We start from the raw sequence: 13,558 nt of genomic DNA, 5'->3' as shown, positions 1-13,558 counted from the left end.
TGATCTGATGTACATCTTCGGAATTTTATATGATCGCTAATTGGAAACAAAAATTAATACGTAATTATACCACACATACATCATTCGAGATATTCTTTAAAGATACCTGCATTAGGCAAGGAAAGAATATCATTCCAGGTACTTGTATGCAATTGAAATATAGCACGAGTCCTTGCTGATGCCGACTATGCAGACGTCAGCACAATGTATTACATTACACTGAAGAGATTCCGACAATTTTTATGTGTTTGGCATAATTTACAATAGTATTTTTCTGGCACAGTTGGCATTGACTTGTCTGCGTCTTTGACATTATTGTTATCAAATGAATATAATGCACACTTTTTATGTGACTTCCGCTTACATGTTGCGCATTGCAAACAGTTTTCCGTTGGTTTTGCACAGTATAAGCATAATTCTGTCATATTCTGGGATTTCATAAGTAATTGTTGTATTACGCGTTTCCGATACTCTTTTGGATCAAGTTCTGTATCAAAATCTCTTCCACTTCCAATGCACTCCGCGTAATATAAAACAAGTGGTCCACAGCTATGACCATCATCTCGCCGTTGTAACGGGCGTTTCACTTTTTTTTCAACTTTCCATGTTATTCCATTTAAGTTATGAAAAGCTGATCCAGGTGAACATTTTTTAATAAAATTTTTAAAAGCTCGAACCACTCTAGTTTCATCTGAAGTATCGCCGTAAGGATCTAATACGGTCAAAGTACTATTTTTTATATCAACTTTAAACAGCCGCCAATGAAAACTATACAGGTAGCACATGATGAGAACATTTTGTATGGGTTCGTTAACATTGTAGAGCCTTGATCGTGCTTCTTCTCTTGCTGCCAAGTTACCTATAATTGCCAACGTATCATCCGTTGGTACGAATGACACGCCTTCCCATTCATCAATTTGAGTGGATATAAAAGAATCAAGTATTAATCCGTTAAACCATCGTGTACCATACAGAGTGCCAAACTCCGCACCCGATAAATCAAACTGTTTTAAGGTCAAAGATTTATCAGTTAAGTACCGGCTAATTATTACTTTAGTAGTTAAACAGTTACTGTAATACTTTACGCTGTTTAACAATCCATTGGAATGAGTATTAGTTGTTATGATTTCAGATGATGTTAAATCAATGTCTACACATGCCTTGGTTTCACGTACTTCCTTATTGCGCTTTGATTTATGACTTGTTAATACATCATAGATTTCACTGTCAGTGCTTGGCACACTACTGTCGGATGAATAACTTTCATCATATTTTAATTTTTTGTCTGGAATTTTTGTAGTGCGCTTAGTCCTACGTTTTCTGTTGTTTAATTTTTCTTGAATTCTCGATTTATAATTTTTAACATGTTTTTCTTCAACGATTGTTGATGTCTTTGTTGATTTATCACTGTTGGCAGTGACATGAGATGTATCTTGCTTGGTTTCATTGTTTTCTTCTATTTCACTCTTACATCGTTTCTTTGTTTCATGTAATACATGACTTAGTCCTTTCGGATCAATAGTTTTTCTACTGATTGTTTTTTTTATTCCTTTCTTATCGTCAATTTGCTTACCACACATAAGATTAAAAAGTCTGTCCGCGTTAGATATCTCAACATCTTCATTTTTAGAATGATATAAGTTATCAATACTGCCATTCGTTTCAGTTTCAGGGCTGTCTGCAAATTTTTTACAATATTTTATGATTTGTGCTCCTTTTATATGGCCTTCATTACGTTTACTTTTTTTTTCTTTCTTCCATGTCTCTTCTATGGTTGGATTTGGTATTGTTTCAGGATAACGAGGTTTCTTATTGGATATAGCTCCCTTCAGGTCAATATTTAAATGTATCCTATTAAGCATGTCTTTTCGATGGTTTTTTATGACCCTTACACAGTCACTGACTGATGTATTTTTCGTATTTTTAACAACTCTGTCTTTATTAACTCTATGAGTGCCTTCAACATACGCATTTGTCACGCGAGAAATTTTGGGATCTACAAGATCAAGATCAAGAGCACTCCACAACGGAGCATAAGGTATCCATTGAGTCAAGAAATGGTTTAAAAATTCTGGACAATGATGTGGATTGCTTATATCCTTATCATCTATGTCACATTCGTTGTCTTCTATCTCTACTTCAATTTTTGCCATTATTTTATTGTATCTTTGATAAAATGGTGACTGACTGTACATCGCTTTAGTGTTATTCGTTTTTGTTGAAATGTCGTCCTCCCATTCATCATCTACATCGTCATGCTCTTTCTCGATGCGTAGTTCTTCAATATCCTCTGAATTTTGTTTATTATCATCAATAAAATTGCTGAGGGTCTTCAAACTATCGTTACAGTTTTCTACGCATTTTGTTAACAAAATATTGCAAAGATGCTTAAAAATGTCATCAAATTGAATTAAATCGCGTGACAAACATAATAATGCTATAGCGTCCAGAATTAAGTTATGGGGTTTCAGTTTTTTGAATTGCTTTTCTATAGCTCTTGATACTATATGTGAAAAGTGTGCAAAACATATTTTCAGAATAATAATATCACCCACAGAGTTATTCTCATGGTTCTCGCAGTATGCATACATCACCTTAATGTATTCCTCTATGGACATTTCGTTCCAAACTAGAGATATTGAATGAATGGAAGGCCAAGACCAATCTATTACGACAGCTTTGAATATTGGCCACTTGTGATAATCCATTACAAAATACTTATATCGATTTAAGCAGTTGCTAACTGACACTATACCATGTTCAGCTGTAAACATGCGAAATACTTCAAGAACTTCATAGTCCAACCTTATTACTGCCGTATAATATAGTAGTCTTTTGCTTTCAAAACCTTGTGGTAATCTACCAATGGAGCCAGTTGCATCAAAATGTATTATTCTGCTCTTTTTCTTTTCCTTCATTACGATATCTAAGTCTTCTTTTGTATACAACATCACAGTTAAAGGCAGCGACACATACTTAAAGAAATTATCGTTTATGTTTTGTTCAGATATCCACAACTGTATAAGATCTGCCATATCTCGTGATTCTAGTTTTAAATGTTTACCACATCTGTCTTCAGAAGACATTTTATGAAGTGTTGGTAAACGTACTAGATTTTGCATGTGGCCATCCCATGCTAATTCTCGGTCTATATTGTTTATAATGTCTTGTTGCACCGAGATGGCTGGTTTGACTCTTAATTCTTTTTTCATTTCATTTCTTCGCTCACCGCGTATTGGTTTTAGTAATTTTGGACTGACAGTGTGTTTAAATGATCGGAAATCTTGATTACTACTCGTAATGATAAGATTTACTTCTCTACGATCAAATTTTCTTTCGATGCAGAACCTATAACTTATTTCATGCTCAGGGTCTTTGCAAAATGCATAAGCAACACAGTCCTGAATATTTATACGAATACCACCATAAAAGCGTAAAGAACATTTAATGTCGAGCTCATGTAACATGATGTATTCCAAAGCATCACGCAATATATCATCATTTACCTCTCCAAATTTATTTGTAAATTGGGTTGATGACACTTGACCTTGAGTCACAGTACAGCAAAATTTTTTTTTTTTTATAGCATTTGAATTTGGGGTCTCGTTTAAAACACTATTCAACTGTTTGATATCCAAGTTAATTAAATCCTCATCAGAATCATCTTTGAGAATGTGCTCTTCACTACAGTTACTTAAAACGTCAGAATAGTTTTCGTCTTCACTGTCATCATGTAAACAATCGTTTTTATTATTAATATCCTTTTCAACTACTGTATCGTTTCCAATACCTAACTTTTTTGCAAAGTCTGTAGTTGACTTACTTGAAGATTCCGAATAATTTCTTTCTCTTGCAATACTGTTTTCATCACGCACTTTACAACTGACATTATCTGATTTATTTTGTTTGTTACCATTACCTGCAGTTGATTCATGCTTATCATTCGAAGTATGGTCATACGTTGAAAGAGTATTTGGCTTTGTGCTTTTAAAATTTGGAATATTCTCATGCAGTGTTGTGTCCTCAGAAAACTCGTACACACTTATGTCCCCTAGAGGTTTCTGTAAAAGTTCAGATGATTTATTGGCTTCTACTTTATTACGGTCTGAAAATTCAATATCATCAAATCCACTATCATCTACTGCTTCAATATGTTGGTGACATTTTTCGTCACTCAAAATTCTGCTGTCCAGTACATCATTACATTTTTCATCATTGATTTTCGGTATTTTTTTATCATTGTCATTAGCACGTCCTTGAACAACTACATCGTTATTTGTTGTACTTTCTGTTGTTGTTTTGATGGCTTCTTCGTTAACAGATTCTGGATCTTGTTCATGTTTACGAGAAGTTGCATCTTCAAGTAAAACTTCCCAGTGTCCTGACATATTTTTTCCTTTGAACAGCAAATTCAAATGTGACGTACTAGGACGATAGGGATCTGCTAGATATGACCAACGAATTTTACCGCTTATTTGGTCTTCTGTATAAACATCCACATATGTATTGTACAAACTAGAAAACATACCAAGTTCAAAATCTGTGCCATATTCTTTGTTGGCTCCCATAACTTCCTCGTAGTGTTGTTTATCGTCGTAATGTCTGTAGATGGAGGTAGCATTTAATGTATCTACATTATCGGTCCAGTTTTCTACAGCATACTGCACAACATTTTTTCTTATTAGTAAGTGGTTATTTTCATTGCCATGAACATGAAATGACAAGCTTCTGAACAAACAATTGCCATCACCACTTATTTTTTTAACAAAAAAAGTTCGCAAGCCGACGGTTACTTTTTCCATGCTTTTAAAATTTTGCTGCTCTTGACAACGTATATCTGCCCAACCTACACCTTTTTTTCTTATATCATTACCTAACCGCTGCTTTACGTCCGTTTTCAACGAACCATATTTCCACAATTTAACGATCTCATTCCTCAAACGCTTATTGCAAGGTAGACGCAATTCACAAGCAATCTGAAAAACAATATGCAGTATGGTGTTAACGGGATGAAGGGGAAAACCTACTAAATTTTAATTATTGATGTTTAGATTACTAATATGAACATTTGCTGTGCCCTAAGTAAGAGAAGAAAGGTTTTGTCCTAACAACATATAACACAAAAATCAAAATAAAAATTTAAATAAAAATGATACTAGTTACTCAAATTTATTATATGCTAGCGAGTTGATAAGCTTAGATCATCGGGTGCTAAAGGTACAAGCCACCTGCCAATCTGATTGGAGCAAACCAGAATAGAAAGTATATTTGTATTTACAGTACCGTGCTTAGAAGATACATACATACATATAGTTACTAATATTTACCGGAGGCTCTTCTCTCTAGCACCTTTTGAGCTGAGCTTACCTACTCGCTAGTCCAATAGTACAATACACGAAAAAGAACAGTTTGTAGAGGTTTCCTTAACAAAAATGAGATCATTAAGAACCTTATTCCACGTAAGTATAATGAGAATTAAATGTAACTTTGAATTCAGTCGTATTGAACTTGGTTTTATTCATCAACGGAACAAATAATTTATGTGTTTCAAGTTTCAAACGTTGGAGCCCAACGAAAATCCAAGAAAAATTTTTTTGTTTTTGTCGTAAATAACCCAATAAACCAACGGCAAGAGGTGTATGATACCGTAAAAAAAATCAACATCTAACCAGTTTAAACATAATTATTAACAATCAGAGTAACATACGTATAAAACGAACATTAAGCACTACACCTCTTAGTAATACATGGTGAAAAAAATCCGAAATAAATATTTCTGCATACCTATGGTTGTAAAAAATAATTCAAGTACCTTATAGGCCTCAAAAACATAACCTCAAAGAGTAACAAACTCCTGAAATTAAAAGAAAGTCGTATAAATATTCTTATAAGGTACTAAAACTAGTTTTCTAATCCTGAAACAAATCAGGGCAACTAGTTCTAGTACCTTATAAGAATATCTATACGTTTTACAATTATCGCAGCCCCTAATGGACGTAGGTAGCGTAAAAACGTCGTTCTTTCGAATTGTTTCGAACATAAAGATCACATTACTGAACGAGGTTATGTTTCCGGGAGCTAAAAATGACTGTAAGTACCAAATTTGATACAATTTTGCACGGTGAGGTTAGGTTTCCAAATTCTTAAGAAAATCAGGGCAACTACTTTTAGTACCTTATAAGAATATCTATACGTTTTACAATTATCGCAGCCCCTACTGGACGTAGGTAGCATAAAAACGTCTGTTTTCCTACTTTTTTTTTTAATTTCAGGAGTTTATTACACTTTGAGGTTATGTTTTTTAGGCCTATAAGGTACTTGAATTATTTTTTACAACCATAGGTATGCAGAAATATTTATTTCGGATTTTTTTCACCATGTATTACTGAGAGGCGTAGTGCTTAATGTTCGTTTTATACGTATGTTACTCTGATTGTTAATAATTATGTTTAAACTGGTTAGATGTTGAATTTTTTTTTACGGTATCATACACCTCTTCCCGGTGGTTTATTGGGTTATTTACGACAAAAACAAAAATTTTTTTTTTTGGATTTTCGTTGGGCTCCAACTTTTGAAATTTCAAACACATAATAATTTGATAAACTGTTCATATTCCGTTTATTACTTGAGGATAGTATTGTTTACACTGTTCTGAGCTTAATAATCTTATAAAACCTTATATTGAAAAGTATACGTTAAGCTTCGCAATTTTGCTAGAAATGTACTTATAATTACTATCCGCTATGAAAGTTTATGCACTGAGCATAGATAACAGTGAGACCTATTCTCACCACATTAATTTTACTAGCAGCATGATAAATACAATCAGCTATTATAATTACAAGACGAACGAGATTCTACGTTTCGATGGTGGATGTAAGTATAACATCTCTCAGAAAAATACGATACGATAGTTATATTGCGCTGCGATAGTAAAAAAAAAACTATCTCAGTAACACGTGATAGTAAATGTAATATCTATCATTAAAGAGATTGACTACCTTCAGCAATTGACAGTTAGTTTTCAACTAAAATTCGTACAGAGCTTCAAAAATGTATTTAAACAATTCATGCAAAGTTTCTACTACTCTGGGTACTTATGAAACGAGAAAATAATAACAAAATTTATTATTTTTATATCTGTTTTTATGAGGGATTTTCAAAAACGACTATTACAATAAAAAATATTAATACAACTATAGTCATATTTGAACTAAACTGTAGTCAACAGTACATTAATATCTGGCTTTTTATTAAGTAAAACAATCTCGTCGATTAGATCCTTGCAAAAATAGTTATTAATGAATAATGTAGAGTATAGATACCACTCAATAATTACCTACGGAACATGCGCACACACATCTAAAAGTCGGACCCCAAAGGTGGTCAACCTCCTTAAAGTTATATGCCAGATATTACTCTTGATGGGGCGTAGGGAATCGCGCATTGACTGCAATGGACAAATATGTATATTTTTAAGTAATTGACAGTTTGTGCTTCACACTCTTGCACTGCAAGCAATGATTATGATAAAGATTAAGAGTAAAATTCTTATTAGTGTTTATAAAAATTCGGGATTAGTAAGTAATAGGTATTTCGTACATACATCGTAATCATTGAAGATTGTTTGTTCTTCAATCGTTTGTTTTTACATGAAAAAATTTGTAAAAGACTTTATCTGTACTTAGTGTCAATAGAATTAAGTGTTACTTTATACGTTTAAATTATTTATTTTATGTTAACAGAACATTAGAATTTATGTAGCTCAGTTTTATATTACTGAAACAATTCTTGCTTGCAAAACTCAGTATATTCATACACCTATACGAAACTATTGATATTATTCAAACACAATAATGAAGATATGTATATAAAAGTAATATGTATATGGAGTTACAGTGAAGATATAATAACAGAAGCCTTTTGCTTAAAATGAAACTATCAACAGTACTATAGTGCTTCACATATTGAACACTTTTTACAGAAGCAGATACAACAAAAACAAAAATACCCGCGCGTAGGGCGGAGAATGTTTTATCGATTTTTTCCATATATAATAAATTTTCGGACAAGCACGACAAGATGCTAAAACAATTAATTAAGCATTTTCAAAATTTCTTGTAAGTGTAAGTAAGAAGGAGAGAGCTGGGTAGGGGGCCAGGTCCGTCCCGTACACACACAACACAAAATTCAAATTGTATTGAAAATGCCAAAATTTGACTCTCTTCTTTTCATGCTCATGCACAATATTCTTCAACAAACAATATATTCATCGAAGCCAATTAATCAAAAAATGCGCTTTAAGATTTTTAGGTCCAAAAAGAAGGAAAAAAGAAATTTATTTGACACTCTAACCAAACGATAGGACATACAATGGAACATAAAAAAAAATGACATCGGAGACTTTTTTTTCCTCCGTTATAAATTGTTTAAAGACTTATACAAATTTTAGCGTGTTGCCAAAAACCTGAAAAAGAAAACTCTGATCCAACGTTTTAGACGATTTGCTTAAGCTGTGAGTTAGAAATTTGTTGTTAAAGAGGGCGTTTCATGTTTTTCAACGTATTTTTCTACGCTAATTACGGGAAAAACGATTATAATTTTTTTTTAAATAATTGGATCAATGTGAAAATCGCGTCTGACGTTTATTTCACTCATATCTCTCAAAAGGTACCAGATGCGACAAACATAAAAATACCAGCGTGTAGGGCGGAAAATTTCCTATCGATTTGATCCATTACATATCTTCAGACAAGCACGAAATCATTCTTAAAAAAATTAATCAAGCGTTTTCAACAGTTGCTGTAAGAGTGAGTGAAAAGGAGAGAGCGGCGGTGGTGCGCCAGCCACTATGAGCTATAGCTTATATATAAGCAATGAGCCATACTCCCTTCATCTCCTCTATTCATGTCATTCGTGCGTTGTATACGTATATGTATGACGATGCGTGGCGTGAGGGAAGCAAGAGAGGGAGCAGCAGTGCAAGTAAATTTAACTGTAGTATTTTATTTTCCAGGTTGCGGGCTGCGCACTAAAATAATTTTAAGTCCTCAAAAGATATTTAACGATGAAAAAAAAGGTTTCCGAAGAAAGAGGTTTTTGTAGGTTTCTTTGTATTTTTTATCGATTGGTAATAGTGTCGAATGAGGTTTTTTTTCTTTTGTATAATAAATCAACCTTTAGCGTTATTTGGCTGTGGTAAACACGTGTGTTTAAGCATATTGTGAATAAACGTAAAAGAAAAATTTTAATTTTTGCATTTTTAACAATGTTTTACAATTCTGACATTGCAAATATCTCGTATGTGTTGTAGAAAACAAAACAATGCCAAGCGATTATAATATAATTGAACAAGAAACATTTTCAAGTAAGGTTTGAAAAAAAGTGGCAACAATTTTAAAACGAGATTTTTAGCATCGGTAACGAAACAAGCCTTAAAAAAAAAAAATAGTCATTGCTTTGACAAAAATGTCTCAAAAAAGGCGTATTTTTTTTTGCATTTAGCTGAGGTTTGTAAAAACTATTCATCCAATCTTGTTAAAATTTAAAATGGTTGTTGAAAATTACTAAAAGTACAACCCTGCCACATTTCAGCTTTTAATATTTATACAAAAGGGATTTATTAATTTTTTAATATTGGCTCAAACAACGAGGTTTCTTACATGTTGCGGGGAATAACCACAGGACCACTTGGGATCGACCGCAGCTTATTTTGTTCGTCTGTTTGCCACGCATACTTTTATACTTGGTTTGTTAGTATTTTTTTTTTTAAGGCTTGTTTCGTTACCGATGCTAAAAATCTCGTTTTAAAATTGTTGCCACTTTTTTTCAAACCTTACTTGAAAATGTTTCTTGTTCAATTGTATTATAATCGCTTGGCATTGTTTTGTTTTCTACAACACATACGAGATATTTGCAATGTCAGAATTGTAAAACATTGTTAAAAATGCAAAAATTAAAATTTTTCTTTTACGTTTATTCACAATATGCTTAAACACACGTGTTTACCACAGCCAAATAACGCTAAAGGTTGATTTATTATACAAAAGAAAAAAAACCTCATTCGACACTATTACCAATCGATAAAAAATACAAAGAAACCTACAAAAACCTCTTTCTTCGGAAACCTTTTTTTTCATCGTTAAATATCTTTTGAGGACTTAAAATTATTTTAGTGCGCGGCCCGCAACCTGGAAAATAAAATACTACAGTTAAATTTACTTGCGCTGCTGCTCCCTCTCTTGCTTCCCTCACGCCACGCATCGTCATACATATACGTATACAACGCACGAATGACATGAATAGAGGAGATGAAGGGAGTATGGCTCATTGCTTATATATAAGCTATAGCTCATAGTGGCTGGCGCACCACCGCCGCTCTCTCCTTTTCACTCACTCTTACAGCAACTGTTGAAAACGCTTGATTAATTTTTTTAAGAATGGTTTCGTGCTTGTCTGAAGGTATGTAATGGATCAAATCGATAGGAAATTTTCCGCCCTACAAGCTGGTATTTTTATTTTTGTCGCATCTGGTACCTTTTGAGAGATATGAGTGAAATAAACGTCAGACGCGATTTTCACATTGATCCAATTATTTAAAAAAAAATTATAATCGTTTTTCCCGCAATGAGCGTAGAAACATACGTTGAAAAACATCAAACGCCCTCTTTAACAACAAATTTCTAACTCACAGCTTAAGCGAGTCGTCTATGTACTTTCACTGCCGCGTCCCCGAGCTTTTGAATCTTTCTCTCCGCACCATGATCCATGTTTATACACAACGCATGCATGTAGTAGAGAATGGAAGGGGGTATGGCTCGTAGCTCATCGTGGCTGAGTCAGCGGTGGCCGCTCTCTCCTTCTCAATTACACTTACAAGAAGTTGTACCTTCGTGAAACCTTCCAACGTAACGATATTAACGCCAAGGTGCCATACAAATCGTTCGCATGACAAAAACATCGAGCCGGCCGTGCGGTTAGCGGCCGAGGGCGCAAGCACTTGATGGCTACGAAGCTATGCTCAGTCCCTTCTGCATATTTCAAATTACTTTTGAGTAATGTAACAAAATTTAAAAGCAAAAAAAAAGACGATTCACATACAATTTTCACAAGATTACAACATTATTTTGAAGTAAATTTAGTAATATTTCTGTACTACGCTTAATTTTATATTTTTTACCCCCTGTATGGTTCAACCGGAACCTTTACAAAATTTGCAATTTGCATTGTAAAACCCACCAAGTCTATAATCGACGGCTATTACGAAAAACAACGGAACTCAGAAATTCCAATGTTATTTTAAATAAGAAAATCTGAGTTCCGTTGTTTTTCGTAAGAGACGTCTATATAACCATAGTAGCCTACATATAGTTATTTCTGGAATTATGACAGTACTAAGAAAAAAGATTAAACATCTAACCAAGTTCCTCAGAAAAACGTAGAAAAAAAATCAATATTAAATGCGACAGAGTTAGAAATAGGATTTGTGAATTTTGGAGGTTACCTCCAATTGAGCAAATATGTGGGTAAATTCTTTTATAGGTAATGTACAGCAAAATTATTAACAAAAATGACTGTATATCAACTTATTAGTACACAACAGATTAGCCAATCCTTAAAATTTCATTACAATCCACATAATACTTGAAAATTTAAATTTGGAGAGTACGCCTGGGACCACAAACGTGTCTTAGCTCCTTAATGATGTAAGAATACCCATCTATTATTCATAAACATAGTACTCAGGAACTTGGTCAGTTGATATTGTGTCTATAATAATGAAAAAATAGTAAATCCTAACATTCAGTCTGGTCACTATCCCAAATTTACAGATTTGTAGGTCTAAAAACATAATTATGACTGGGTGCTGTTTGAAGTATATGTAAATAATGCTACACCAAGTTTCTCAGGCCAGTATTCAGAAGTAAACAATTGATCTTCTGCCTAAGTGTTAAATACAATGTAATTTCTAAGGGGCAAATTCTCTCCTTATTCCAAATAGCATCTGATCATTATCAAGCGTTTGGACCTACACATCTTGAATTTGGGATAGTGACCAGACTGAATGTTAGGATTAACTATTTTTTCATTATTCCAGACACAACATCAACTGACCAAGTTCCTGAGTACTATGGTTAGAAATAATAGATGGGTGTTTTTACATCATTAAGTAGCTAAGACAATTTTGTGGTCCCAGGCGTACTGTCCAAATTTACATTTCCAAGTATAATGTGGATTTTAATGAAATTTTACAGATGTGGCTTATCTGCTGTGTACTATTAAGTGGAAAAAGAAACATTTTTTGTTCATAATCTTTTTTTACGTTGATGGTATGGTATTTTTTCTGTTACCTTCGAATAAGCAAATACAGTGGTATTTCATTTTATAATTAATGTAAAGCAAGGTTCAAGAAAAAGTGATTATTTATCCACTTAATAGTACACAACAGATTAGCCAATCTTTAAAATACCATTACAATCCACATTATACTTGGAAATTTAAAATTGGACAGTACGCTTGGGACCACAAACGTGTCTTAGCTTCTGAATGATGTAAGAATACCCATCTATTATTTCCAAACATACTACTTAGGAACTTGGTCAGTTGCTATTGTGTCTAGAAAAATAAAAAAATAGTTAATCCTAACATTCAGTCTGGTCACTATCCCAAATTTACAGATTTGTAGGTCTAAAAACATAATTATGACTGGGTGCTGTTTGAAGTATACTTAGAAGTAAACAATTGATCTCCTGCCTGAGTGTTAAATACAATGTAATTTCTAAGGGGCAAATTCTCTCCTTATTTCAAAAAGTATCCAATCATCATTAAGCGTTTGGACGTACACATCTTTGAATTTGGGATAGTGACCAGACTGAATGTTAGGATTAACTATTTTTTCATTATTCTAGACACAATATCAACTGACCAAGTTCCTGAGTACTATGTTTAGAAATAATAGACGGGTATTCTTACATCATTAAGAAGCTACGACACGTTTGTGGTCCCAGGCGTACTGTCCAAATTTAAATTTCCAAGTATTATGTGGATTGTAACGAAATTTTAAGGATTGGCTAATCTGTTGTGTACTAATAAGTTGATATATAGTCATTTTTGTTAATAATTTTTTGCTTTACATTACCTATAAATGAATTTACTCACATATTTGCTCAATTGGAGGTAATCTCCAAAATTCACAAATCCCATTTCTAACTGTCGCATTTAATTTTGATATTTTTTTAACGTTTTTCTGAGGAACTAGGTAAGATGATTTTAATTTAATGATGGTGACAACATTTAACAATAACGGTTTTCTGAGCACTGTCCTAAAATCAAAATTCACTGTATAAATGGCAGCTATTATGGTTATTTATGACTTGATGGGTTTTGAAGCATCATATGCTTTATTTAGTAGGAAAAGGTAGATTCTTTAGCTGAATAATAAAAATTTAATTTAAAAAATCTAAAACTTTTGTTTTGTCAGTCCATTAGTTTAAAGGAAAATAATTTGTTGGATAAAAAAAAAAAAAAAATCGAATACCCTTTTTTTAATATACTAAAA

At 33.1% G+C, this 13,558-nt stretch overlaps 1 protein-coding gene across 2 annotated transcripts in view; it reads left to right on the top strand.

Annotated features, from left to right (window-relative positions):
• The window catches only part of mnb (minibrain), a 119,592-nt gene that overhangs the window by 20,436 nt on the left and 85,598 nt on the right, over positions 1-13,558 (top strand). The gene's annotated exons all lie outside the window — the stretch shown is intronic.

This window comes from Copidosoma floridanum, unplaced genomic scaffold, assembly GCF_036245765.1.
Source record: "Copidosoma floridanum isolate Cflo_tuat_1 unplaced genomic scaffold, Cflo_Japanese_pri ptg000013l, whole genome shotgun sequence".
Lineage (NCBI taxonomy): Eukaryota > Metazoa > Arthropoda > Insecta > Hymenoptera > Encyrtidae > Copidosoma > Copidosoma floridanum.
This window is presented reverse-complemented; position numbering and strand designations above follow the sequence as displayed.